This window comes from Balaenoptera physalus (genome assembly GCF_965194825.1).
Source record: "Balaenoptera physalus genome assembly, chromosome: 7".
NCBI lineage: Eukaryota > Metazoa > Chordata > Mammalia > Artiodactyla > Balaenopteridae > Balaenoptera > Balaenoptera physalus.
The window spans coordinates 123,957,419-123,984,834 of NC_138886.1; positions in this window are offsets into that span (position 1 = coordinate 123,957,419).

The window sequence follows — 27,416 nt, forward strand, 5'->3', positions numbered from 1 at the left end:
CTTTCCCGTTAAGCAGCCATAGTGTGTTTTCTAAACGTGTGTCTCTGTTCTGTTTTGTAATTCAGTTCAAGGGTAGCGGCTTTTACATTCCCTGTATGAGTGATAGCTTATGATAAGTGTCTTTTTCTGTGTGACTTATTTCACTTAGAATCGTCGTACCTAAATCCGTTCATCATGCTGCTACTAGCCTTATGACATTGATTTCATGGCTGAGTGATATTCCATTGTACATAAGGACCAGCACTTCTTTATCCATTTTTCTCTTTCCTGGGATATTTAAGTGTCATGAAGTGGAGGTTTTTGTCAACAGAGCAGCCCTAAACTTTGGGGTGCCTGTGTCTTGCTGATTTTTAGTTTTCCCAAAACATACGCCCATGAGTGGAAGTGCCCTATGCGCTCTAAGCTGTGTTTTTTCGATGTTTCAGGACACACCGTACACTTCTCCAGAGTGGCAGTTGGCAATTTACATCCCGCCCATCAGCGTAGCAAGGCTCCCATTTCTCCATGGCCTGTCCTGCATTTCTGGTTTTGACACTTTTTTCAGCATGGTCCCTTTGACCGATGGGAAGGGAGACTTCTTTGTAGAGCTGAGTTGCCTTTCCAGGTTGCTTGGTTGGCCAAAAAGGGCGTATGCGTTTTTTCCTGAATATATTCAGGAAAAAACGCATACGCCCTTTTTGGCCAAGGGCATCATTGTCGACGTTTTGCCGCTTTTCATGTGCTTTAAAGGCGATTCGAATCTACCTCCTGAAATCTGTTTCCTGCAATTCTGCCTTGCTTTCAAATCCTCTTCGTTGCCTTCCCTCAATATATTTGTGGACGAGAGTTATCATTTATAACTCTGCAGGTTTGTGAATTGCAGTGCCCCTGAGCTCCAGTTTTCAACTCGCTTTTTTGGGAGCTGGCCGCAAAAGCGCAGGATTGCCTCAGGCCCTATTCTGGTTCCGGGCGGCAGGCTGAGCCTGTGGTTAATTCTTCTTCCTGATGGGAAAATAGAGTGACCTGTGCCTGTCCCAACACCTAGAGCTAGTCTCTCATTGGCTCCCCCTCTTCCCGTTCATCCTCAGGACAAATTGCAAGCTGTAGGGAACAGGAGGTTAAAGGTGCTGATTCTCCAAGGAGGGAGATTGCTAGTAAAGCGGCTGGAATGGCGAACCCGAGCACAAGGAGATGAGAAATGAGGTGCGTTTTAGAAACCTTTCCCGATCACACGGTGTACCACCTTCTGGGTTTCTCATGCAAGTTTTCGATGTAGGAAGATGCCCTTGAACCTGGAGATTTGGGACCCATGGGATGGGTAACAGGCAGTATTACTTTAAAGGCTCTGCGTTTGCTCCCCCAACCTCACCAAACCTCTCAGCCCCGAGAGTGTCCACCCTTCTGTCTCATCCAGCTGTGGGTCTAGATATGGTCAATCCAGGTTGCATCACAGCCCCTGATCGAATTTTGTAAGAATTTCTCTGTCTTTCACTGTCTTTGTTTCACGGGTTTTTAAAAGAAATTTATTTTTATAATGGGGTTTAGCTGCTTTTCACGGCTGTGTTTATGCCGCTTTACACCCACTTGACTCACTTCCAGAGAGATATCAATACATAGGTTTTAAGATTCTTACTAGTCAGATATATTCTTGTGCGGTGAATAGGGGGTGTTGAGTCCAGTTCACTGAGCAAGGAGCAGGTCTTTCTATTACATATTGGGTTTATGGAACGGTATCTGAGCTAATTTGAAACCCTTGTTGTATGCATCACCCCACCTCACCTTTCCCGTTAAGCAGCCATAGTGTGTTTTCTAAACGTGTGACTCTGTTCTGTTTTGTAATTCAGTTCAAGTGTAGCGGGTTTCACATTCCCTCTATGAGTGATAGCTTATGATAAGTGTCTTTTTCTGTGTGACTTATTTCACTTAGAATCGTCGTACCTAAATCCGCTCATCATGCTGCTACTAGCCTTATGACATTGATTTCATGGCTGAGTGATATTCCATTGTACATAAGGACCACCACTTCTTTATCCATTTTTCTCTTGCCTGGGACATTTAAGGTGTCATGAAGTGGAGGTTCTTGTCAACAGAGCAGCCCTAAAATTTGGGGTGCCTGTGTCTTGCTGATTTTTAGTTTTCCCAATTTATACGCCCATGAGTGGAAGTGCCCTATGCGCTCTAAGCTGTGTTTTTTCGATGTTTCAGGACACACCGTACACTTCTCCAGAGTGGCTGTTGGCAATTGACATCCCGCCCATCAGCGTAGCAAGGCTCCCATTTCTCCATGCCCTGTCCTGCATTTCTGGTTTTGACACCTTTTTCAGCATGGCCCCTTTGACCGATGGGAAGCGAGACTTCTTTGTAGCGCTGTGTTGCCTTTCCAGGTTGCTTGGTTGGCCAAAAAGGGCGTATGCGTTTTTTCCTGAATATATTCAGGAAAAAACGCATACGCCCTTTTTGGCCAAGGGCATCATTGTCGACGTTTTGCCGCTTTTCATGTGCTTTAAAGGCGATTCGAATCTACCTCCTGAAATCTGTTTCCTGCAATTCTGCCTTGCTTTCAAATCCTCTTCGTTGCCTTCCCTCAATATATTTGTGGACGAGAGTTATCATTTATAACTCTGCAGGTTTGTGAATTTCAGTGCCCCTGAGCGCCAGTTTTCAACTCGCTTTTTTGGGAGCTGGCCGCAAAAGCGCAGGATTGCCTCAGGCCCTATTCTGGTTCCGGGCGGCAGGCTGAGCCTGTGGTTAATTCTTCTTCCTGATGGGAAAATAGAGTGACCTGTGCCTGTCCCAACACCTAGAGCTAGTCTCTCATTGGCTCCCCCTCTTCCCGTTCATCCTCAGGACAAATTGCAAGCTGTAGGGAACAGGAGGTTAAAGGTGCTGATTCTCCAAGGAGGGAGATTGCTAGTAAAGCGGCTGGAATGGCGAACCCGAGCACAAGGAGATGAGAAATGAGGTGCGTTTTAGAAACCTTTCCCGATCACACGGTGTACCACCTTCTGGGTTTCTCATGCAAGTTTTCGATGTAGGAAGATGCCCTTGAACCTGGAGATTTGGGACCCATGGAATGGGTAACAGGCAGTATTACTTTAAAGGCTCTGCGTTTGCTCCCCCAACCTCACCAAACCTCTCAGCCCCGAGAGTGTCCACCCTTCTGTCTCATCCAGCTGTGGGTCTAGATATGGTCAATCCAGGTTGCGTCACAGCCCCTGAACGAATTTTGTAAGAATTTCTCTCTCTTTCACTGTCTTTGTTTCACGGGTTTTTAAAAGTAATTTATTTTTATAATGGGGTTTAGCTGCTTTTCACGGCTGTGTTTATGCCGCTTTACACCCACTTGACTCACTTCCAGAGAGATATCAATGCATAGGTTTCAAGATTCTTACTAGTCAGATATCTTCTTGTGCGGTGAATAGGGGGTGTTGAGTCCAGTTCACTGAGCAAGGAGTAGGTCTTTCTATTACATATTGGGTTTATGGAACGGTATCTCAGCTAATTTGAAACCCTTGTTTTATGCATCACCCCACCTCACCTTTCCCGTTAAGTAGCCAGAGTGTGTTTTCTAAACGTGTGACTCTGTTCTGTTTTGTAATTCAGTTCAAGGGTAGCGGCTTTTACATTCCCTCTATGAGTGATAGCTTATGATAAGTGTCTTTTTCTGTGTGACTTATTTCACTTAGAATCGTCGTTCCTAAATCCGCTCATCATGCTGCTACTAGCCTTATGACATTGATTTCATGGCTGAGTGATATTCCATTGTACATAAGGACCACCACTTCTTTATCCATTTTTCTCTTTCCTGGGATATTTAAGATGTCATGAAGTGGAGGTTCTTGTCAACAGAGCAGCCCTAAAATTTGGGGTGCCTGTGTCTTGCTGATTTTTAGTTTTCCCAATTTATACGCCCATGAGTGGAAGTGCCCTATGCGCTCTAAGCTGTGTTTTTTCGATGTTTCAGGACACACCGTACACTTCTCCAGAGTGGCTGTTGGCAATTGACATACCGCCCATCAGCGTAGCAAGGCTCCCATTTCTCCATGGCCTGTCCTGCATTTCTGATTTTGACACCTTTTTCAGCATGGCCCCTTTGACCGATGGGAAGCGAGACTTCTTTGTAGCGCTGTGTTGCCTTTCCAGGTTGCTTGGTTGGCCAAAAAGGGCGTATGCGTTTTTTCCTGAATATATTCAGGAAAAAACGCATACGCCCTTTTTGGCCAAGGGCATCATTGTCGACGTTTTGCTGCTTTTCATGTGCTTTAAAGGCGATTCGAATCTACCTCCTGAAATCTGTTTCCTGCAATTCTGCCTTGCTTTCAAATCCTCTTCGTTGCCTTCCCTCAATATATTTGTGGACGAGAGTTATCATTTATAACTCTGCAGGTTTGTGAATTTCAGTGCCCCTGAGCGCCAGTTTTCAACTCGCTTTTTTGGGAGCTGGCCGCAAAAGCGCAGGATTGCCTCAGGCCCTATTCTGGTTCCGGGCGGCAGGCTGAGCCTGTGGTTAATTCTTCTTCCTGATGGGAAAATAGAGTGACCTGTGCCTGTCCCAACACCTAGAGCTAGTCTCTCATTGGCTCCCCCTCTTCCTGTTCATCCTCAGGACAAATTGCAAGCTGTACGGAACTGGAGGTTAAAGGTGCTGATTCTCCAAGGAGGGAGATTGCTAGTAAAGCGGCTGGAATGGCGAACCCGAGCACAAGGAGATGAGAAATGAGGTGCGTTTTAGAAACCTTTCCCGATCACACGGTGTACCACCTTCTGGGTTTCTCATGCAAGTTTTCGATGTAGGAAGATGCCCTTGAACCTGGAGATTTGGGACCCATGGGATGGGTAACAGGCAGTATTACTTTAAAGGCTCTGCGTTTGCTCCCCCAACCTCACCAAACCTCTCAGCCCCGAGAGTGTCCACCCTTCTGTCTCATCCAGCGGTGGGTCTAGATATGGTCAATCCAGGTTGCATCACAGCCCCTGAACGAATTTTGTAAGAATTTCTCTCTCTTTCACTGTCTTTGTTTCACGGGTTTTTAAAAGTAATTTATTTTTATAATGGGGTTTAGGTGCTTTTCACGGCTGTGTTTATGCCGCTTTACACCCACTTGACTCACTTCCAGAGAGATATCAATACATAGGTTTCAAGATTCTTACTAGTCAGATACATTCTTGTGCGGTGAATAGGGGGTGTTGAGTCCAGTTCACTGAGCAAAGAGTAGGTCTTTCTATTACATATTGGGTTTATGGAACGGTATCTGAGCTAATTTGAAACCCTTGTTGTATGCATCACCCCACCTCACCTTTCCCGTTAAGCAGCCATAATGTGTTTTCTAAACGTGTGTCTCTGTTCTGTTTTGTAATTCAGTTCAAGGGTAGCGGCTTTTACATTCCCTGTATGAGTGATAGCTTATGATAAGTGTCTTTTTCTGTGTGACTTATTTCACTTAGAATCGTCGTACCTAAATCCGTTCATCATGCTGCTACTAGCCTTATGACATTGATTTCATGGCTGAGTGATATTCCATTGTACATAAGGACCAGCACTTCTTTATCCATTTTTCTCTTTCCTGGGATATTTAAGTGTCATGAAGTGGAGGTTTTTGTCAACAGAGCAGCCCTAAACTTTGGGGTGCCTGTGTCTTGCTGATTTTTAGTTTTCCCAAAATATACGCCCATGAGTGGAAGTGCCCTATGCGCTCTAAGCTGTGTTTTTTCGATGTTTCAGGACACACCGTACACTTCTCCAGAGTGGCAGTTGGCAATTTACATCCCGCCCATCAGCGTAGCAAGGCTCCCATTTCTCCATGGCCTGTCCTGCATTTCTGGTTTTGACACTTTTTTCAGCATGGTCCCTTTGACCGATGGGAAGGGAGACTTCTTTGTAGAGCTGAGTTGCCTTTCCAGGTTGCTTGGTTGGCCAAAAAGGGCGTATGCGTTTTTTCCTGAATATATTCAGGAAAAAACGCATACGCCCTTTTTGGCCAAGGGCATCATTGTCGACGTTTTGCCGCTTTTCATGTGCTTTAAAGGCGATTCGAATCTACCTCCTGAAATCTGTTTCCTGCAATTCTGCCTTGCTTTCAAATCCTCTTCGTTGCCTTCCCTCAATATATTTGTGGACGAGAGTTATCATTTATAACTCTGCAGGTTTGTGAATTGCAGTGCCCCTGAGCTCCAGTTTTCAACTCGCTTTTTCGGGAGCTGGCCGCAAAAGCGCAGGATTGCCTCAGGCCCTATTCTGGTTCCGGGCGGCAGGCTGAGCCTGTGGTTAATTCTTCTTCCTGATGGGAAAATAGAGTGACCTGTGCCTGTCCCAACACCTAGAGCTAGTCTCTCATTGGCTCCCCCTCTTCCCGTTCATCCTCAGGACAAATTGCAAGCTGTAGGGAACAGGAGGTTAAAGGTGCTGATTCTCCAAGGAGGGAGATTGCTAGTAAAGCGGCTGGAATGGCGAACCCGAGCACAAGGAGATGAGAAATGAGGTGCGTTTTAGAAACCTTTCCCGATCACACGGTGTACCACCTTCTGGGTTTCTCATGCAAGTTTTCGATGTAGGAAGATGCCCTTGAACCTGGAGATTTGGGACCCATGGGATGGGTAACAGGCAGTATTACTTTAAAGGCTCTGCGTTTGCTCCCCCAACCTCACCAAACCTCTCAGCCCCGAGAGTGTCCACCCTTCTGTCTCATCCAGCTGTGGGTCTAGATATGGTCAATCCAGGTTGCATCACAGCCCCTGATCGAATTTTGTAAGAATTTCTCTGTCTTTCACTGTCTTTGTTTCACGGGTTTTTAAAAGTAATTTATTTTTATAATGGGGTTTAGCTGCTTTTCACGGCTGTGTTTATGCCGCTTTACACCCACTTGACTCACTTCCAGAGAGATATCAATACATAGGTTTTAAGATTCTTACTAGTCAGATATATTCTTGTGCGGTGAATAGGGGGTGTTGAGTCCAGTTCACTGAGCAAGGAGCAGGTCTTTCTATTACATATTGGGTTTATGGAACGGTATCTGAGCTAATTTGAAACGCTTGTTGTATGCATCACCCCACCTCACCTTTCCCGTTAAGCAGCCATAGTGTGTTTTCTAAACGTGTGACTCTGTTCTGTTTTGTAATTCAGTTCAAGTGTAGCGGGTTTTACATTCCCTCTATGAGTGATAGCTTATGATAAGTGTCTTTTTCTGTGTGACTTATTTCACTTAGAATCGTCGTACCTAAATCCGCTCATCATGCTGCTACTAGCCTTATGACATTGATTTCATGGCTGAGTGATATTCCATTGTACATAAGGACCACCACTTCTTTATCCATTTTTCTCTTGCCTGGGACATTTAAGGTGTCATGAAGTGGAGGTTCTTGTCAACAGAGCAGCCCTAAAATTTGGGGTGCCTGTGTCTTGCTGATTTTTAGTTTTCCCAATTTATACGCCCATGAGTGGAAGTGCCCTATGCGCTCTAAGCTGTGTTTTTTCGATGTTTCAGGACACACCGTACACTTCTCCAGAGTGGCTGTTGGCAATTGACATCCCGCCCATCAGCGTAGCAAGGCTCCCATTTCTACATGGCCTGTCCTGCATTTCTGGTTTTGACACCTTTTTCAGCATGGCCCCTTTGACCGATGGGAAGCGAGACTTCTTTGTAGCGCTGTTTTGCCTTTCCAGGTTGCTTGGTTGGCCAAAAAGGGCGTATGCGTTTTTTCCTGAATATATTCAGGAAAAAACGCATACGCCCTTTTTGGCCAAGGGCATCATTGTCGACGTTTTGCCGCTTTTCATGTGCTTTAAAGGCGATTCGAATCTACCTCCTGAAATCTGTTTCCTGCAATTCTGCCTTGCTTTCAAATCCTCTTCGTTGCCTTCCCTCAATATATTTGTGGACGAGAGTTATCATTTATAACTCTGCAGGTTTGTGAATTTCAGTGCCCCTGAGCGCCAGTTTTCAACTCGCTTTTTTGGGAGCTGGCCGCAAAAGCGCAGGATTGCCTCAGGCCCTATTCTGGTTCCGGGCGGCAGGCTGAGCCTGTGGTTAATTCTTCTTCCTGATGGGAAAATAGAGTGACCTGTGCCTGTCCCAACACCTAGAGCTAGTCTCTCATTGGCTCCCCCTCTTCCCGTTCATCCTCAGGACAAATTGCAAGCTGTAGGGAACAGGAGGTTAAAGGTGCTGATTCTCCAAGGAGGGAGATTGCTAGTAAAGCGGCTGGAATGGCGAACCCGAGCACAAGGAGATGAGAAATGAGGTGCGTTTTAGAAACCTTTCCCGATCACACGGTGTACCACCTTCTGGGTTTCTCATGCAAGTTTTCGATGTAGGAAGATGCCCTTGAACCTGGAGATTTGGGACCCATGGGATGGGTAACAGGCAGTATTACTTTAAAGGCTCTGCGTTTGCTCCCCCAACCTCACCAAACCTCTCAGCCCCGAGAGTGTCCACCCTCCTGTCTCATCCAGCTGTGGGTCTAGATATGGTCAATCCAGGTTGCATCACAGCCCCTGAACGTATTTTGTAAGAATTTCTCTCTCTTTCACTGTCTTTGTTTCACGGGTTTTTAAAAGTAATTTATTTTTATAATGGGGTTTAGCTGCTTTTCACGGCTGTGTTTATGCCGCTTTACACCCACTTGACACACTTCCAGAGAGATATCAATACATAGGTTTCAAGATTCTTACTAGTCAGATATATTCTTGTGCGGTGAATAGGGGGTGTTGAGTCCAGTTCACTGAGCAAGCAGTAGGTCTTTCTATTACATATTGGGTTTATGGAATGGTATCTGAGCTAATTTGAAACCCTTGTTTTATGCATCACCCCACCTCACCTTTCCCGTTAAGTAGCCATAGTGTGTTTTCTAAACGTGTGACTCTGTTTCGTTTTGTAATTCAGTTCAAGGTTAGCGGCTTTTACATTCCCTCTATGAGTGATAGCTTATGATAAGTGTCTTTTTCTGTGTGACTTATTTCACTTAGAATCGTCGTACCTAAATCCGCTCATTATGCTGCTACTAGCCTTATGACATTGATTTCATGGCTGAGTGATATTCCATTGTACATAAGGACCACCACTTCTTTATCCATTTTTCTCTTTCCTGGGATATTTAAGATGTCATGAAGTGGAGGTTCTTGTCAACAGAGCAGCCCTAAAATTTGGGGTGCCTGTGTCTTGCTGATTTTTAGTTTTCCCAATTTATACGCCCATGAGTGGAAGTGCCCTATGCGCTCTAAGCTGTGTTTTTTCGATGTTTCAGGACACACCGTACACTTCTCCAGAGTGGCTGTTGGCAATTGACATCCCGCCCATCAGCGTAGCAAGGCTCCCATTTCTCCATGGCCTGTCCTGCATTTCTGGTTTTGACACTTTTTTCAGCATGGCCCCTTTGACCGATGGGAAGCGAGACTTCTTTGTAGCGCTGAGTTGCCTTTCCAGGTTGCTTGGTTGGCCAAAAAGAGCGTATGCGTTTTTTCCTGAACATATTCAGGAAAAAACGCATACGCCCTTTTTGGCCAAGGGCATCATTGTCGACGTTTTGCCGCTTTTCATGTGCTTTAAAGGCGATTCGAATCTACCTCCTGAAATCTGTTTCCTGCAATTCTGCCTTGCTTTCAAATCCTCTTCGTTGCCTTCCCTCAATATATTTGTGGACGAGAGTTATCATTTATAACTCTGCAGGTTTGTGAATTGCAGTGCCCCTGAGCTCCAGTTTTCAACTCGCTTTTTTGGGAGCTGGCCGCAAAAGCGCAGGATTGCCTCAGGCCCTATTCTGGTTCCGGGCGGCAGGCTGAGCCTGTGGTTAATTCTTCTTCCTGATGGGAAAATAGAGTGACCTGTGCCTGTCCCAACACCTAGAGCTAGTCTCTCATTGGCTCCCCCTCTTCCCGTTCATCCTCAGGACAAATTGCAAGCTGTACGGAACTGGAGGTTAAAGGTGCTGATTCTCCAAGGAGGGAGATTGCTAGTAAAGCGGCTGGAATGGCGAACCCGAGCACAAGGAGATGAGAAATGAGGTGCGTTTTAGAAACCTTTCCCGATCACACGGTGTACCACCTTCTGGGTTTCTCATGCAAGTTTTCGATGTAGGAAGATGCCCTTGAACCTGGAGATTTGGGACCCATGGGATGGGTAACAGGCAGTATTACTTTAAAGGCTCTGCGTTTGCTCCCCCAACCTCACCAAACCTCTCAGCCCCGAGAGTGTCCACCCTTCTGTCTCATCCAGCTGTGGGTCTAGATATGGTCAATCCAGGTTGCATCACAGCCCCTGAACGAATTTTGTAAGAATTTCTCTCTCTTTCACTGTCTTTGTTTCACGGGTTTTTAAAAGTAATTTATTTTTATAATGGGGTTTAGGTGCTTTTCACGGCTGTGTTTATGCCGCTTTACACCCACTTGACTCACTTCCAGAGAGATATCAATACATAGGTTTCAAGATTCTTACTAGTCAGATACATTCTTGTGCGGTGAATAGGGGGTGTTGAGTCCAGTTCACTGAGCAAAGAGTAGGTCTTTCTATTACATATTGGGTTTATGGAACGGTATCTGAGCTAATTTGAAACCCTTGTTGTATGCATCACCCCACCTCACCTTTCCCGTTAAGCAGCCATAGTGTGTTTTCTAAACGTGTGTCTCTGTTCTGTTTTGTAATTCAGTTCAAGGGTAGCGGCTTTTACATTCCCTGTATGAGTGATAGCTTATGATAAGTGTCTTTTTCTGTGTGACTTATTTCACTTAGAATCGTCGTACCTAAATCCGTTCATCATGCTGCTACTAGCCTTATGACATTGATTTCATGGCTGAGTGATATTCCATTGTACATAAGGACCAGCACTTCTTTATCCATTTTTCTCTTTCCTGGGATATTTAAGTGTCATGAAGTGGAGTTTTTTGTCAACAGAGCAGCCCTAAACTTTGGGGTGCCTGTGTCTTGCTGATTTTTAGTTTTCCCAAAATATACGCCCATGAGTGGAAGTGCCCTATGCGCTCTAAGCTGTGTTTTTTCGATGTTTCAGGACACACCGTACACTTCTCCAGAGTGGCAGTTGGCAATTTACATCCCGCCCATCAGCGTAGCAAGGCTCCCATTTCTCCATGGCCTGTCCTGCATTTCTGGTTTTGACACTTTTTTCAGCATGGTCCCTTTGACCGATGGGAAGGGAGACTTCTTTGTAGAGCTGAGTTGCCTTTCCAGGTTGCTTGGTTGGCCAAAAAGGGCGTATGCGTTTTTTCCTGAATATATTCAGGAAAAAACGCATACGCCCTTTTTGGCCAAGGGCATCATTGTCGACGTTTTGCCGCTTTTCATGTGCTTTAAAGGCGATTCGAATCTACCTCCTGAAATCTGTTTCCTGCAATTCTGCCTTGCTTTCAAATCCTCTTCGTTGCCTTCCCTCAATATATTTGTGGACGAGAGTTATCATTTATAACTCTGCAGGTTTGTGAATTGCAGTGCCCCTGAGCTCCAGTTTTCAACTCGCTTTTTCGGGAGCTGGCCGCAAAAGCGCAGGATTGCCTCAGGCCCTATTCTGGTTCCGGGCGGCAGGCTGAGCCTGTGGTTAATTCTTCTTCCTGATGGGAAAATAGAGTGACCTGTGCCTGTCCCAACACCTAGAGCTAGTCTCTCATTGGCTCCCCCTCTTCCCGTTCATCCTCAGGACAAATTGCAAGCTGTAGGGAACAGGAGGTTAAAGGTGCTGATTCTCCAAGGAGGGAGATTGCTAGTAAAGCGGCTGGAATGGCGAACCCGAGCACAAGGAGATGAGAAATGAGGTGCGTTTTAGAAACCTTTCCCGATCACACGGTGTACCACCTTCTGGGTTTCTCATGCAAGTTTTCGATGTAGGAAGATGCCCTTGAACCTGGAGATTTGGGACCCATGGGATGGGTAACAGGCAGTATTACTTTAAAGGCTCTGCGTTTGCTCCCCCAACCTCACCAAACCTCTCAGCCCCGAGAGTGTCCACCCTTCTGTCTCATCCAGCTGTGGGTCTAGATATGGTCAATCCAGGTTGCATCACAGCCCCTGATCGAATTTTGTAAGAATTTCTCTGTCTTTCACTGTCTTTGTTTCACGGGTTTTTAAAAGTAATTTATTTTTATAATGGGGTTTAGCTGCTTTTCACGGCTGTGTTTATGCCGCTTTACACCCACTTGACTCACTTCCAGAGAGATATCAATACATAGGTTTTAAGATTCTTACTAGTCAGATATATTCTTGTGCGGTGAATAGGGGGTGTTGAGTCCAGTTCACTGAGCAAGGAGCAGGTCTTTCTATTACATATTGGGTTTATGGAACGGTATCTGAGCTAATTTGAAACCCTTGTTGTATGCATCACCCCACCTCACCTTTCCCGTTAAGCAGCCATAGTGTGTTTTCTAAACGTGTGACTCTGTTCTGTTTTGTAATTCAGTTCAAGTGTAGCGGGTTTTACATTCCCTCTATGAGTGATAGCTTATGATAAGTGTCTTTTTCTGTGTGACTTATTTCACTTAGAATCGTCGTACCTAAATCCGCTCATCATGCTGCTACTAGCCTTATGACATTGATTTCATGGCTGAGTGATATTCCATTGTACATAAGGACCACCACTTCTTTATCCATTTTTCTCTTGCCTGGGACATTTAAGGTGTCATGAAGTGGAGGTTCTTGTCAACAGAGCAGCCCTAAAATTTGGGGTGCCTGTGTCTTGCTGATTTTTAGTTTTCCCAATTTATACGCCCATGAGTGGAAGTGCCCTATGCGCTCTAAGCTGTGTTTTTTCGATGTTTCAGGACACACCGTACACTTCTCCAGAGTGGCTGTTGGCAATTGACATCCCGCCCATCAGCGTAGCAAGGCTCCCATTTCTACATGGCCTGTCCTGCATTTCTGGTTTTGACACCTTTTTCAGCATGGCCCCTTTGACCGATGGGAAGCGAGACTTCTTTGTAGCGCTGTGTTGCCTTTCCAGGTTGCTTGGTTGGCCAAAAAGGGCGTATGCGTTTTTTCCTGAATATATTCAGGAAAAAACGCATACGCCCTTTTTGGCCAAGGGCATCATTGTCGACGTTTTGCCGCTTTTCATGTGCTTTAAAGGCGATTCGAATCTACCTCCTGAAATCTGTTTCCTGCAATTCTGCCTTGCTTTCAAATCCTCTTCGTTGCCTTCCCTCAATATATTTGTGGACGAGAGTTATCATTTATAACTCTGCAGGTTTGTGAATTTCAGTGCCCCTGAGCGCCAGTTTTCAACTCGCTTTTTTGGGAGCTGGCCGCAAAAGCGCAGGATTGCCTCAGGCCCTATTCTGGTTCCGGGCGGCAGGCTGAGCCTGTGGTTAATTCTTCTTCCTGATGGGAAAATAGAGTGACCTGTGCCTGTCCCAACACCTAGAGCTAGTCTCTCATTGGCTCCCCCTCTTCCCGTTCATCCTCAGGACAAATTGCAAGCTGTAGGGAACAGGAGGTTAAAGGTGCTGATTCTCCAAGGAGGGAGATTGCTAGTAAAGCGGCTGGAATGGCGAACCCGAGCACAAGGAGATGAGAAATGAGGTGCGTTTTAGAAACCTTTCCCGATCACACGGTGTACCACCTTCTGGGTTTCTCATGCAAGTTTTCGATGTAGGAAGATGCCCTTGAACCTGGAGATTTGGGACCCATGGAATGGGTAACAGGCAGTATTACTTTAAAGGCTCTGCGTTTGCTCCCCCAACCTCACCAAACCTCTCAGCCCCGAGAGTGTCCACCCTCCTGTCTCATCCAGCTGTGGGTCTAGATATGGTCAATCCAGGTTGCATCACAGCCCCTGAACGAATTTTGTAAGAATTTCTCTCTCTTTCACTGTCGTTGTTTCACGGGTTTTTAAAAGTAATTTTTTTTATAATGGGGTTTAGCTGCTTTTCACGGCTGTGTTTATGCCGCTTTACACCCACTTGACACACTTCCAGAGAGATATCAATACATAGGTTTCAAGATTCTTACTAGTCAGATATATTCTTGTGCGGTGAATAGGGGGTGTTGAGTCCAGTTCACTGAGCAAGCAGTAGGTCTTTCTATTACATATTGGGTTTATGGAATGGTATCTGAGCTAATTTGAAACCCTTGTTTTATGCATCACCCCACCTCACCTTTCCCGTTAAGTAGCCATAGTGTGTTTTCTAAACGTGTGACTCTGTTTCGTTTTGTAATTCAGTTCAAGGGTAGCGGCTTTTACATTCCCTCTATGAGTGATAGCTTATGATAAGTGTCTTTTTCTGTGTGACTTATTTCACTTAGAATCGTCGTACCTAAATCCGCTCATTATGCTGCTACTAGCCTTATGACATTGATTTCATGGCTGAGTGATATTCCATTGTACATAAGGACCACCACTTCTTTATCCATTTTTCTCTTTCCTGGGATATTTAAGATGTCATGAAGTGGAGGTTCTTGTCAACAGAGCAGCCCTAAAATTTGGGGTGCCTGTGTCTTGCTGATTTTTAGTTTTCCCAATTTATACGCCCATGAGTGGAAGTGCCCTATGCGCTCTAAGCTGTGTTTTTTCGATGTTTCAGGACACACCGTACACTTCTCCAGAGTGGCTGTTGGCAATTGACATCCCGCCCATCAGCGTAGCAAGGCTCCCATTTCTCCATGGCCTGTCCTGCATTTCTGGTTTTGACACTTTTTTCAGCATGGCCCCTTTGACCGATGGGAAGCGAGACTTCTTTGTAGCGCTGAGTTGCCTTTCCAGGTTGCTTGGTTGGCCAAAAAGAGCGTATGCGTTTTTTCCTGAACATATTCAGGAAAAAACGCATACGCCCTTTTTGGCCAAGGGCATCATTGTCGACGTTTTGCCGCTTTTCATGTGCTTTAAAGGCGATTCGAATCTACCTCCTGAAATCTGTTTCCTGCAATTCTGCCTTGCTTTCAAATCCTCTTCGTTGCCTTCCCTCAATATATTTGTGGACGAGAGTTATCATTTATAACTCTGCAGGTTTGTGAATTGCAGTGCCCCTGAGCTCCAGTTTTCAACTCGCTTTTTTGGGAGCTGGCCGCAAAAGCGCAGGATTGCCTCAGGCCCTATTCTGGTTCCGGGCGGCAGGCTGAGCCTGTGGTTAATTCTTCTTCCTGATGGGAAAATAGAGTGACCTGTGCCTGTCCCAACACCTAGAGCTAGTCTCTCATTGGCTCCCCCTCTTCCCGTTCATCCTCAGGACAAATTGCAAGCTGTACGGAACTGGAGGTTAAAGGTGCTGATTCTCCAAGGAGGGAGATTGCTAGTAAAGCGGCTGGAATGGCGAACCCGAGCACAAGGAGATGAGAAATGAGGTGCGTTTTAGAAACCTTTCCCGATCACACGGTGTACCACCTTCTGGGTTTCTCATGCAAGTTTTCGATGTAGGAAGATGCCCTTGAACCTGGAGATTTGGGACCCATGGGATGGGTAACAGGCAGTATTACTTTAAAGGCTCTGCGTTTGCTCCCCCAACCTCACCAAACCTCTCAGCCCCGAGAGTGTCCACCCTTCTGTCTCATCCAGCTGTGGGTCTAGATATGGTCAATCCAGGTTGCATCACAGCCCCTGAACGAATTTTGTAAGAATTTCTCTCTCTTTCACTGTCTTTGTTTCACGGGTTTTTAAAAGTAATTTATTTTTATAATGGGGTTTAGGTGCTTTTCACGGCTGTGTTTATGCCGCTTTACACCCACTTGACTCACTTCCAGAGAGATATCAATACATAGGTTTCAAGATTCTTACTAGTCAGATACATTCTTGTGCGGTGAATAGGGGGTGTTGAGTCCAGTTCACTGAGCAAGGAGTAGGTCTTTCTATTACATATTGGGTTTATGGAACGGTATCTGAGCTAATTTGAAACCCTTGTTGTATGCATCACCCCACCTCACCTTTCCCGTTAAGCAGCCATAGTGTGTTTTCTAAACGTGTGTCTCTGTTCTGTTTTGTAATGCAGTTCAAGGGTAGCGGCTTTTACATTCCCTGTATGAGTGATAGCTTATGATAAGTGTCTTTTTCTGTGTGACTTATTTCACTTAGAATCGTCGTACCTAAATCCGTTCATCATGCTGCTACTAGCCTTATGACATTGATTTCATGGCTGAGTGATATTCCATTGTACATAAGGACCAGCACTTCTTTATCCATTTTTCTCTTTCCTGGGATATTTAAGTGTCATGAAGTGAAGGTTCTTGTCAACAGAGCAGCCCTAAACTTTGGGGTGCCTGTGTCTTGCTGATTTTTAGTTTTCCCAAAATATACGCCCATGAGTGGAAGTGCCCTATGCGCTCTAAGCTGTGTTTTTTCGATGTTTCAGGACACACCGTACACTTCTCCAGAGTGGCAGTTGGCAATTTACATCCCGCCCATCAGCGTAGCAAGGCTCCCATTTCTCCATGGCCTGTCCTGCATTTCTGGTTTTGACACTTTTTTCAGCATGGCCCCTTTGACCGATGGGAAGCGAGACTTCTTTGTAGCGCTGAGTTGCCTTTCCAGGTTGCTTGGTTGGCCAAAAAGGGCGTATGCGTTTTTTCCTGAATATATTCAGGAAAAAACGCATACGCCCTTTTTGGCCAAGGGCATCATTGTCGACGTTTTGCCGCTTTTCATGTGCTTTAAAGGCGATTCGAATCTACCTCCTGAAATCTGTTTCCTGCAATTCTGCCTTGCTTTCAAATCCTCTTCGTTGCCTTCCCTCAATATATTTGTGGACGAGAGTTATCATTTATAACTCTGCAGGTTTGTGAATTGCAGTGCCCCTGAGCTCCAGTTTTCAACTCGCTTTTTTGGGAGCTGGCCGCAAAAGCGCAGGATTGCCTCAGGCCCTATTCTGGTTCCGGGCGGCAGGCTGAGCCTGTGGTTAATTCTTCTTCCTGATGGGAAAATAGAGTGACCTGTGCCTGTCCCAACACCTAGAGCTAGTCTCTCATTGGCTCCCCCTCTTCCCGTTCATCCTCAGGACAAATTGCAAGCTGTACGGAACTGGAGGTTAAAGGTGCTGATTCTCCAAGGAGGGAGATTGCTAGTAAAGCGGCTGGAATGGCGAACCCGAGCACAAGGAGATGAGAAATGAGGTGCGTTTTAGAAACCTTTCCCGATCACACGGTGTACCACCTTCTGGGTTTCTCATGCAAGTTTTCGATGTAGGAAGATGCCCTTGAACCTGGAGATTTGGGACCCATGGGATGGGTAACAGGCAGTATTACTTTAAAGGCTCTGCGTTTGCTCCCCCAACCTCACCAAACCTCTCAGCCCCGAGAGTGTCCACCCTTCTGTCTCATCCAGCTGTGGGTCTAGATATGGTCAATCCAGGTTGCATCACAGCCCCTGAACGAATTTTGTAAGAATTTCTCTCTCTTTCACTGTCTTTGTTTCACGGGTTTTTAAAAGTAATTTATTTTTATAATGGGGTTTAGGTGCTTTTCACGGCTGTGTTTATGCCGCTTTACACCCACTTGACTCACTTCCAGAGAGATATCAATACATAGGTTTCAAGATTCTTACTAGTCAGATACATTCCTGTGCGGTGAATAGGGGGTGTTGAGTCCAGTTCACTGAGCAAGGAGTAGGTCTTTCTATTACATATTGGGTTTATGGAACGGTATCTGAGCTAATTTGAAACCCTTGTTGTATGCATCACCCCACCTCACCTTTCCCGTTAAGCAGCCATAGTGTGTTTTCTAAACGTGTGTCTCTGTTCTGTTTTGTAATGCAGTTCAAGGGTAGCGGCTTTTACATTCCCTGTATGAGTGATAGCTTATGATAAGTGTCTTTTTCTGTGTGACTTATTTCACTTAGAATCGTCGTACCTAAATCCGTTCATCATGCTGCTACTAGCCTTATGACATTGATTTCATGGCTGAGTGATATTCCATTGTACATAAGGACCAGCACTTCTTTATCCATTTTTCTCTTTCCTGGGATATTTAAGTGTCATGAAGTGGAGGTTCTTGTCAACAGAGCAGCCCTAAACTTTGGGGTGCCTGTGTCTTGCTGATTTTTAGTTTTCCCAAAATATACGCCCATGAGTGGAAGTGCCCTATGCGCTCTAAGCTGTGTTTTTTCGATGTTTCAGGACACACCGTACACTTCTCCAGAGTGGCAGTTGGCAATTTACATCCCGCCCATCAGCGTAGCAAGGCTCCCATTTCTCCATGGCCTGTCCTGCATTTCTGGTTTTGACACTTTTTTCAGCATGGTCCCTTTCACCGATGGGAAGCGAGACTTCTTTGTAGCGCTGAGTTGCCTTTCCAGGTTGCTTGGTTGGCCAAAAAGGGCGTATGCGTTTTTTCCTGAATATATTCAGGAAAAAACGCATACGCCCTTTTTGGCCAAGGGCATCATTGTCGACGTTTTGCCGCTTTTCATGTGCTTTAAAGGCGATTCGAATCTACCTCCTGAAATCTGTTTCCTGCAATTCTGCCTTGCTTTCAAATCCTCTTCGTTGCCTTCCCTCAATATATTTGTGGACGAGAGTTATCATTTATAACTCTGCAGGTTTGTGAATTGCAGTGCCCCTGAGCTCCAGTTTTCAACTCGCTTTTTTGGGAGCTGGCCGCAAAAGCGCAGGATTGCCTCAGGCCCTATTCTGGTTCCGGGCAGCAGGCTGAGCCTATGGTTAATTCTTCTTCCTGATGGGAAAATAGAGTGACCTGTGCCTGTCCCAACACCTAGAGCTAGTCTCTCATTGGCTCCCCCTCTTCCCGTTCATCCTCAGGACAAATTGCAAGCTGTAGGGAACAGGAGGTTAAAGGTGCTGATTCTCGAAGGAGGGAGATTGCTAGTAAAGCGGCTGGAATGGCGAACCCGAGCACAAGGAGATGAGAAATGAGGTGCGTTTTAGAAACCTTTCCCGATCACACGGTGTACCACCTTCTGGGTTTCTCATGCAAGTTTTCGATGTAGGAAGATGCCCTTGAACCTGGAGATTTGGGACCCATGGGATGGGTAACAGGCAGTATTACTTTAAAGGCTCTGCGTTTGCTCCCCCAACCTCACCAAACCTCTCAGCCCCGAGAGTGTCCACCCTTCTGTCTCATCCAGCTGTGGGTCTAGATATGGTCAATCCAGGTTGCATCACAGCCCCTGATCGAATTTTGTAAGAATTTCTCTGTCTTTCACTGTCTTTGTTTCACGGGTTTTTAAAAGTAATTTATTTTTATAATGGGGTTTAGCTGCTTTTCACGGCTGTGTTTATGCCGCTTTACACCCACTTGACACACTTCCAGAGAGATATCAATACATAGGTTTCAAGATTCTTACTAGTCAGATATATTCTTGTGCGGTGAATAGGGGGTGTTGAGTCCAGTTCACTGAGCAAGCAGTAGGTCTTTCTATTACATATTGGGTTTATGGAATGGTATGTGAGCTAATTTGAAACCCTTGTTTTATGCATCACCCCACCTCACCTTTCCCGTTAAGTAGCCATAGTGTGTTTTCTAAACGTGTGACTCTGTTTCGTTTTGTAATTCAGTTCAAGGGTAGCGGCTTTTACATTCCCTCTATGAGTGATAGCTTATGATAAGTGTCTTTTTCTGTGTGACTTATTTCACTTAGAATCGTCGTACCTAAATCCGCTCATTATGCTGCTACTAGCCTTATGACATTGATTTCATGGCTGAGTGATATTCCATTGTACATAAGGACCACCACTTCTTTATCCATTTTTCTCTTTCCTGGGATATTTAAGATGTCATGAAGTGGAGGTTCTTGTCAACAGAGCAGCCCTAAAATTTGGGGTGCCTGTGTCTTGCTGATTTTTAGTTTTCCCAATTTATACGCCCATGAGTGGAAGTGCCCTATGCGCTCTAAGCTGTGCTTTTTCGATGTTTCAGGACACACCGTACACTTCTCCAGAGTGGCTGTTGGCAATTGACATCCCGCCCATCAGCGTAGCAAGGCTCCCATTTCTCCATGGCCTGTCCTGCATTTCTGGTTTTGACACTTTTTTCAGCATGGCCCCTTTGACCGATGGGAAGCGAGACTTCTTTGTAGCGCTGAGTTGCCTTTCCAGGTTGCTTGGTTGGCCAAAAAGGGCGTATGCGTTTTTTCCTGAATATATTCAGGAAAAAACGCATACGCCCTTTTTGGCCAAGGGCATCATTGTCGACGTTTTGCCGCTTTTCATGTGCTTTAAAGGCGATTCGAATCTACCTCCTGAAATCTGTTTCCTGCAATTCTGCCTTGCTTTCAAATCCTCTTCGTTGCCTTCCCTCAATATATTTGTGGACGAGAGTTATCATTTATAACTCTGCAGGTTTGTGAATTGCAGTGCCCCTGAGCTCCAGTTTTCAACTCGCTTTTTTGGGAGCTGGCCGCAAAAGCGCAGGATTGCCTCAGGCCCTATTCTGGTTCCGGGCGGCAGGCTGAGCCTGTGGTTAATTCTTCTTCCTGATGGGAAAATAGAGTGACCTGTGCCTGTCCCAACACCTAGAGCTAGTCTCTCATTGGCTCCCCCTCTTCCCGTTCATCCTCAGGACAAATTGCAAGCTGTACGGAACTGGAGGTTAAAGGTGCTGATTCTCCAAGGAGGGAGATTGCTAGTAAAGCGGCTGGAATGGCGAACCCGAGCACAAGGAGATGAGAAATGAGGTGCGTTTTAGAAACCTTTCCCGATCACACGGTGTACCACCTTCTGGGTTTCTCATGCAAGTTTTCGATGTAGGAAGATGCCCTTGAACCTGGAGATTTGGGACCCATGGGATGGGTAACAGGCAGTATTACTTTAAAGGCTCTGCGTTTGCTCCCCCAACCTCACCAAACCTCTCAGCCCCGAGAGTGTCCACCCTTCTGTCTCATCCAGCTGTGGGTCTAGATATGGTCAATCCAGGTTGCATCACAGCCCCTGAACGAATTTTGTAAGAATTTCTCTCTCTTTCACTGTCTTTGTTTCACGGGTTTTTAAAAGTAATTTATTTTTATAATGGGGTTTAGGTGCTTTTCACGGCTGTGTTTATGCCGCTTTACACCCACTTGACTCACTTCCAGAGAGATATCAATACATAGGTTTCAAGATTCTTACTAGTCAGATACATTCCTGTGCGGTGAATAGGGGGTGTTGAGTCCAGTTCACTGAGCAAGGAGTAGGTCTTTCTATTACATATTGGGTTTATGGAACGGTATCTGAGCTAATTTGAAACCCTTGTTGTATGCATCACCCCACCTCACCTTTCCCGTTAAGCAGCCATAGTGTGTTTTCTAAACGTGTGTCTCTGTTCTGTTTTGTAATGCAGTTCAAGGGTAGCGGCTTTTACATTCCCTGTATGAGTGATAGCTTATGATAAGTGTCTTTTTCTGTGTGACTTATTTCACTTAGAATCGTCGTACCTAAATCCGTTCATCATGCTGCTACTAGCCTTATGACATTGATTTCATGGCTGAGTGATATTCCATTGTACATAAGGACCAGCACTTCTTTATCCATTTTTCTCTTTCCTGGGATATTTAAGTGTCATGAAGTGGAGGTTCTTGTCAACAGAGCAGCCCTAAACTTTGGGGTGCCTGTGTCTTGCTGATTTTTAGTTTTCCCAAAATATACGCCCATGAGTGGAAGTGCCCTATGCGCTCTAAGCTGTGTTTTTTCGATGTTTCAGGACACACCGTACACTTCTCCAGAGTGGCAGTTGGCAATTTACATCCCGCCCATCAGCGTAGCAAGGCTCCCATTTCTCCATGGCCTGTCCTGCATTTCTGGTTTTGACACTTTTTTCAGCATGGTCCCTTTCACCGATGGGAAGCGAGACTTCTTTGTAGCGCTGAGTTGCCTTTCCAGGTTGCTTGGTTGGCCAAAAAGGGCGTATGCGTTTTTTCCTGAATATATTCAGGAAAAAACGCATACGCCCTTTTTGGCCAAGGGCATCATTGTCGACGTTTTGCCGCTTTTCATGTGCTTTAAAGGCGATTCGAATCTACCTCCTGAAATCTGTTTCCTGCAATTCTGCCTTGCTTTCAAATCCTCTTCGTTGCCTTCCCTCAATATATTTGTGGACGAGAGTTATCATTTATAACTCTGCAGGTTTGTGAATTGCAGTGCCCCTGAGCTCCAGTTTTCAACTCGCTTTTTTGGGAGCTGGCCGCAAAAGCGCAGGATTGCCTCAGGCCCTATTCTGGTTCCGGGCGGCAGGCTGAGCCTATGGTTAATTCTTCTTCCTGATGGGAAAATAGAGTGACCTGTGCCTGTCCCAACACCTAGAGCTAGTCTCTCATTGGCTCCCCCTCTTCCCGTTCATCCTCAGGACAAATTGCAAGCTGTAGGGAACAGGAGGTTAAAGGTGCTGATTCTCGAAGGAGGGAGATTGCTAGTAAAGCGGCTGGAATGGCGAACCCGAGCACAAGGAGATGAGAAATGAGGTGCGTTTTAGAAACCTTTCCCGATCACACGGTGTACCACCTTCTGGGTTTCTCATGCAAGTTTTCGATGTAGGAAGATGCCCTTGAACCTGGAGATTTGGGACCCATGGGATGGGTAACAGGCAGTATTACTTTAAAGGCTCTGCGTTTGCTCCCCCAACCTCACCAAACCTCTCAGCCCCGAGAGTGTCCACCCTTCTGTCTCATCCAGCTGTGGGTCTAGATATGGTCAATCCAGGTTGCATCACAGCCCCTGATCGAATTTTGTAAGAATTTCTCTGTCTTTCACTGTCTTTGTTTCACGGGTTTTTAAAAGTAATTTATTTTTATAATGGGGTTTAGCTGCTTTTCACGGCTGTGTTTATGCCGCTTTACACCCACTTGACACACTTCCAGAGAGATATCAATACATAGGTTTCAAGATTCTTACTAGTCAGATATATTCTTGTGCGGTGAATAGGGGGTGTTGAGTCCAGTTCACTGAGCAAGCAGTAGGTCTTTCTATTACATATTGGGTTTATGGAATGGTATCTGAGCTAATTTGAAACCCTTGTTTTATGCATCACCCCACCTCACCTTTCCCGTTAAGTAGCCATAGTGTGTTTTCTAAACGTGTGACTCTGTTTCGTTTTGTAATTCAGTTCAAGGGTAGCGGCTTTTACATTCCCTGTATGAGTGATAGCTTATGATAAGTGTCTTTTTCTGTGTGACTTATTTCACTTAGAATCGTCGTACCTAAATCCGCTCATTATGCTGCTACTAGCCTTATGACATTGATTTCATGGCTGAGTGATATTCCATTGTACATAAGGACCACCACTTCTTTATCCATTTTTCTCTTTCCTGGGATATTTAAGATGTCATGAAGTGGAGGTTCTTGTCAACAGAGCAGCCCTAAAATTTGGGGTGCCTGTGTCTTGCTGATTTTTAGTTTTCCCAATTTATACGCCCATGAGTGGAAGTGCCCTATGCGCTCTAAGCTGTGTTTTTTCGATGTTTCAGGACACACCGTACACTTCTCCAGAGTGGCTGTTGGCAATTGACATCCCGCCCATCAGCGTAGCAAGGCTCCCATTTCTCCATGGCCTGTCCTGCATTTCTGGTTTTGACACTTTTTTCAGCATGGCCCCTTTGACCGATGGGAAGCGAGACTTCTTTGTAGCGCTGAGTTGCCTTTCCAGGTTGCTTGGTTGGCCAAAAAGGGCGTATGCGTTTTTTCCTGAATATATTCAGGAAAAAACGCATACGCCCTTTTTGGCCAAGGGCATCATTGTCGACGTTTTGCCGCTTTTCATGTGCTTTAAAGGCGATTCGAATCTACCTCCTGAAATCTGTTTCCTGCAATTCTGCCTTGCTTTCAAATCCTCTTCGTTGCCTTCCCTCAATATATTTGTGGACGAGAGTTATCATTTATAACTCTGCAGGTTTGTGAATTGCAGTGCCCCTGAGCTCCAGTTTTCAACTCGCTTTTTTGGGAGCTGGCCGCAAAAGCGCAGGATTGCCTCAGGCCCTATTCTGGTTCCGGGCGGCAGGCTGAGCCTGTGGTTAATTCTTCTTCCTGATGGGAAAATAGAGTGACCTGTGCCTGTCCCAACACCTAGAGCTAGTCTCTCATTGGCTCCCCCTCTTCCCGTTCATCCTCAGGACAAATTGCAAGCTGTACGGAACTGGAGGTTAAAGGTGCTGATTCTCCAAGGAGGGAGATTGCTAGTAAAGCGGCTGGAATGGCGAACCCGAGCACAAGGAGATGAGAAATGAGGTGCGTTTTAGAAACCTTTCCCGATCACACGGTGTACCACCTTCTGGGTTTCTCATGCAAGTTTTCGATGTAGGAAGATGCCCTTGAACCTGGAGATTTGGGACCCATGGGATGGGTAACAGGCAGTATTACTTTAAAGGCTCTGCGTTTGCTCCCCCAACCTCACCAAACCTCTCAGCCCCGAGAGTGTCCACCCTTCTGTCTCATCCAGCGGTGGGTCTAGATATGGTCAATCCAGGTTGCATCACAGCCCCTGAACGAATTTTGTAAGAATTTCTCTCTCTTTCACTGTCTTTGTTTCACGGGTTTTTAAAAGTAATTTATTTTTATAATGGGGTTTAGGTGCTTTTCACGGCTGTGTTTATGCCGCTTTACACCCACTTGACTCACTTCCAGAGAGATATCAATACATAGGTTTCAAGATTCTTACTAGTCAGATACATTCTTGTGCGGTGAATAGGGGGTGTTGAGTCCAGTTCACTGAGCAAGGAGTAGGTCTTTCTATTACATATTGGGTTTATGGAACGGTATCTGAGCTAATTTGAAACCCTTGTTGTATGCATCACCCCACCTCACCTTTCCCGTTAAGCAGCCATAGTGTGTTTTCTAAACGTGTGTCTCTGTTCTGTTTTGTAATGCAGTTCAAGGGTAGCGGCTTTTACATTCCCTGTATGAGTGATAGCTTATGATAAGTGTCTTTTTCTGTGTGACTTATTTCACTTAGAATCGTCGTACCTAAATCCGTTCATCATGCTGCTACTAGCCTTATGACATTGATTTCATGGCTGAGTGATATTCCATTGTACATAAGGACCAGCACTTCTTTATCCATTTTTCTCTTTCCTGGGATATTTAAGTGTCATGAAGTGGAGGTTCTTGTCAACAGAGCAGCCCTAAACTTTGGGGTGCCTGTGTCTTGCTGATTTTTAGTTTTCCCAAAATATACGCCCATGAGTGGAAGTGCCCTATGCGCTCTAAGCTGTGTTTTTTCGATGTTTCAGGACACACCGTACACTTCTCCAGAGTGGCAGTTGGCAAGTTACATCCCGCCCATCAGCGTAGCAAGGCTCCCATTTCTCCATGGCCTGTCCTGCATTTCTGGTTTTGACACTTTTTTCAGCATGGTCCCTTTCACCGATGGGAAGCGAGACTTCTTTGTAGCGCTGAGTTGCCTTTCCAGGTTGCTTGGTTGGCCAAAAAGGGCGTATGCGTTTTTTCCTGAATATATTCAGGAAAAAACGCATACGCCCTTTTTGGCCAAGGGCATCATTGTCGACGTTTTGCCGCTTTTCATGTGCTTTAAAGGCGATTCGAATCTACCTCCTGAAATCTGTTTCCTGCAATTCTGCCTTGCTTTCAAATCCTCTTCGTTGCCTTCCCTCAATATATTTGTGGACGAGAGTTATCATTTATAACTCTGCAGGTTTGTGAATTGCAGTGCCCCTGAGCTCCAGTTTTCAACTCGCTTTTTTGGGAGCTGGCCGCAAAAGCGCAGGATTGCCTCAGGCCCTATTCTGGTTCCGGGCGGCAGGCTGAGCCTGTGGTTAATTCTTCTTCCTGATGGGAAAATAGAGTGACCTGTGCCTGTCCCAACACCTAGAGCTAGTCTCTCATTGGCTCCCCCTCTTCCCGTTCATCCTCAGGACAAATTGCAAGCTGTAGGGAACAGGAGGTTAAAGGTGCTGATTCTCGAAGGAGGGAGATTGCTAGTAAAGCGGCTGGAATGGCGAACCCGAGCACAAGGAGATGAGAAATGAGGTGCGTTTTAGAAACCTTTCCCGATCACACGGTGTACCACCTTCTGGGTTTCTCATGCAAGTTTTCGATGTAGGAAGATGCCCTTGAACCTGGAGATTTGGGACCCATGGGATGGGTAACAGGCAGTATTACTTTAAAGGCTCTGCGTTTGCTCCCCCAACCTCACCAAACCTCTCAGCCCCGAGAGTGTCCACCCTTCTGTCTCATCCAGCTGTGGGTCTAGATATGGTCAATCCAGGTTGCATCACAGCCCCTGATCGAATTTTGTAAGAATTTCTCTGTCTTTCACTGTCTTTGTTTCACGGGTTTTTAAAAGTAATTTATTTTTATAATGGGGTTTAGCTGCTTTTCACGGCTGTGTTTATGCCGCTTTACACCCACTTGACACACTTCCAGAGAGATATCAATACATAGGTTTCAAGATTCTTACTAGTCAGATATATTCTTGTGCGGTGAATAGGGGGTGTTGAGTCCAGTTCACTGAGCAAGCAGTAGGTCTTTCTATTACATATTGGGTTTATGGAATGGTATCTGAGCTAATTTGAAACCCTTGTTTTATGCATCACCCCACCTCACCTTTCCCGTTAAGTAGCCATAGTGTGTTTTCTAAACGTGTGACTCTGTTTCGTTTTGTAATTCAGTTCAAGGGTAGCGGCTTTTACATTCCCTGTATGAGTGATAGCTTATGATAAGTGTCTTTTTCTGTGTGACTTATTTCACTTAGAATCGTCGTACCTAAATCCGCTCATTATGCTGCTACTAGCCTTATGACATTGATTTCATGGCTGAGTGATATTCCATTGTACATAAGGACCACCACTTCTTTATCCATTTTTCTCTTTCCTGGGATATTTAAGATGTCATGAAGTGGAGGTTCTTGTCAACAGAGCAGCCCTAAAATTTGGGGTGCCTGTGTCTTGCTGATTTTTAGTTTTCCCAATTTATACGCCCATGAGTGGAAGTGCCCTATGCGCTCTAAGCTGTGTTTTTTCGATGTTTCAGGACACACCGTACACTTCTCCAGAGTGGCTGTTGGCAATTGACATCCCGCCCATCAGCGTAGCAAGGCTCCCATTTCTCCATGGCCTGTCCTGCATTTCTGGTTTTGACACTTTTTTCAGCATGGCCCCTCTGACCGATGGGAAGCGAGACTTCTTTGTAGCGCTGAGTTGCCTTTCCAGGTTGCTTGGTTGGCCAAAAAGGGCGTATGCGTTTTTTCCTGAATATATTCAGGAAAAAACGCATACGCCCTTTTTGGCCAAGGGCATCATTGTCGACGTTTTGCCGCTTTTCATGTGCTTTAAAGGCGATTCGAATCTACCTCCTGAAATCTGTTTCCTGCAATTCTGCCTTGCTTTCAAATCCTCTTCGTTGCCTTCCCTCAATATATTTGTGGACGAGAGTTATCATTTATAACTCTGCAGGTTTGTGAATTGCAGTGCCCCTGAGCTCCAGTTTTCAACTCGCTTTTTTGGGAGCTGGCCGCAAAAGCGCAGGATTGCCTCAGGCCCTATTCTGGTTCCGGGCGGCAGGCTGAGCCTGTGGTTAATTCTTCTTCCTGATGGGAAAATAGAGTGACCTGTGCCTGTCCCAACACCTAGAGCTAGTCTCTCAT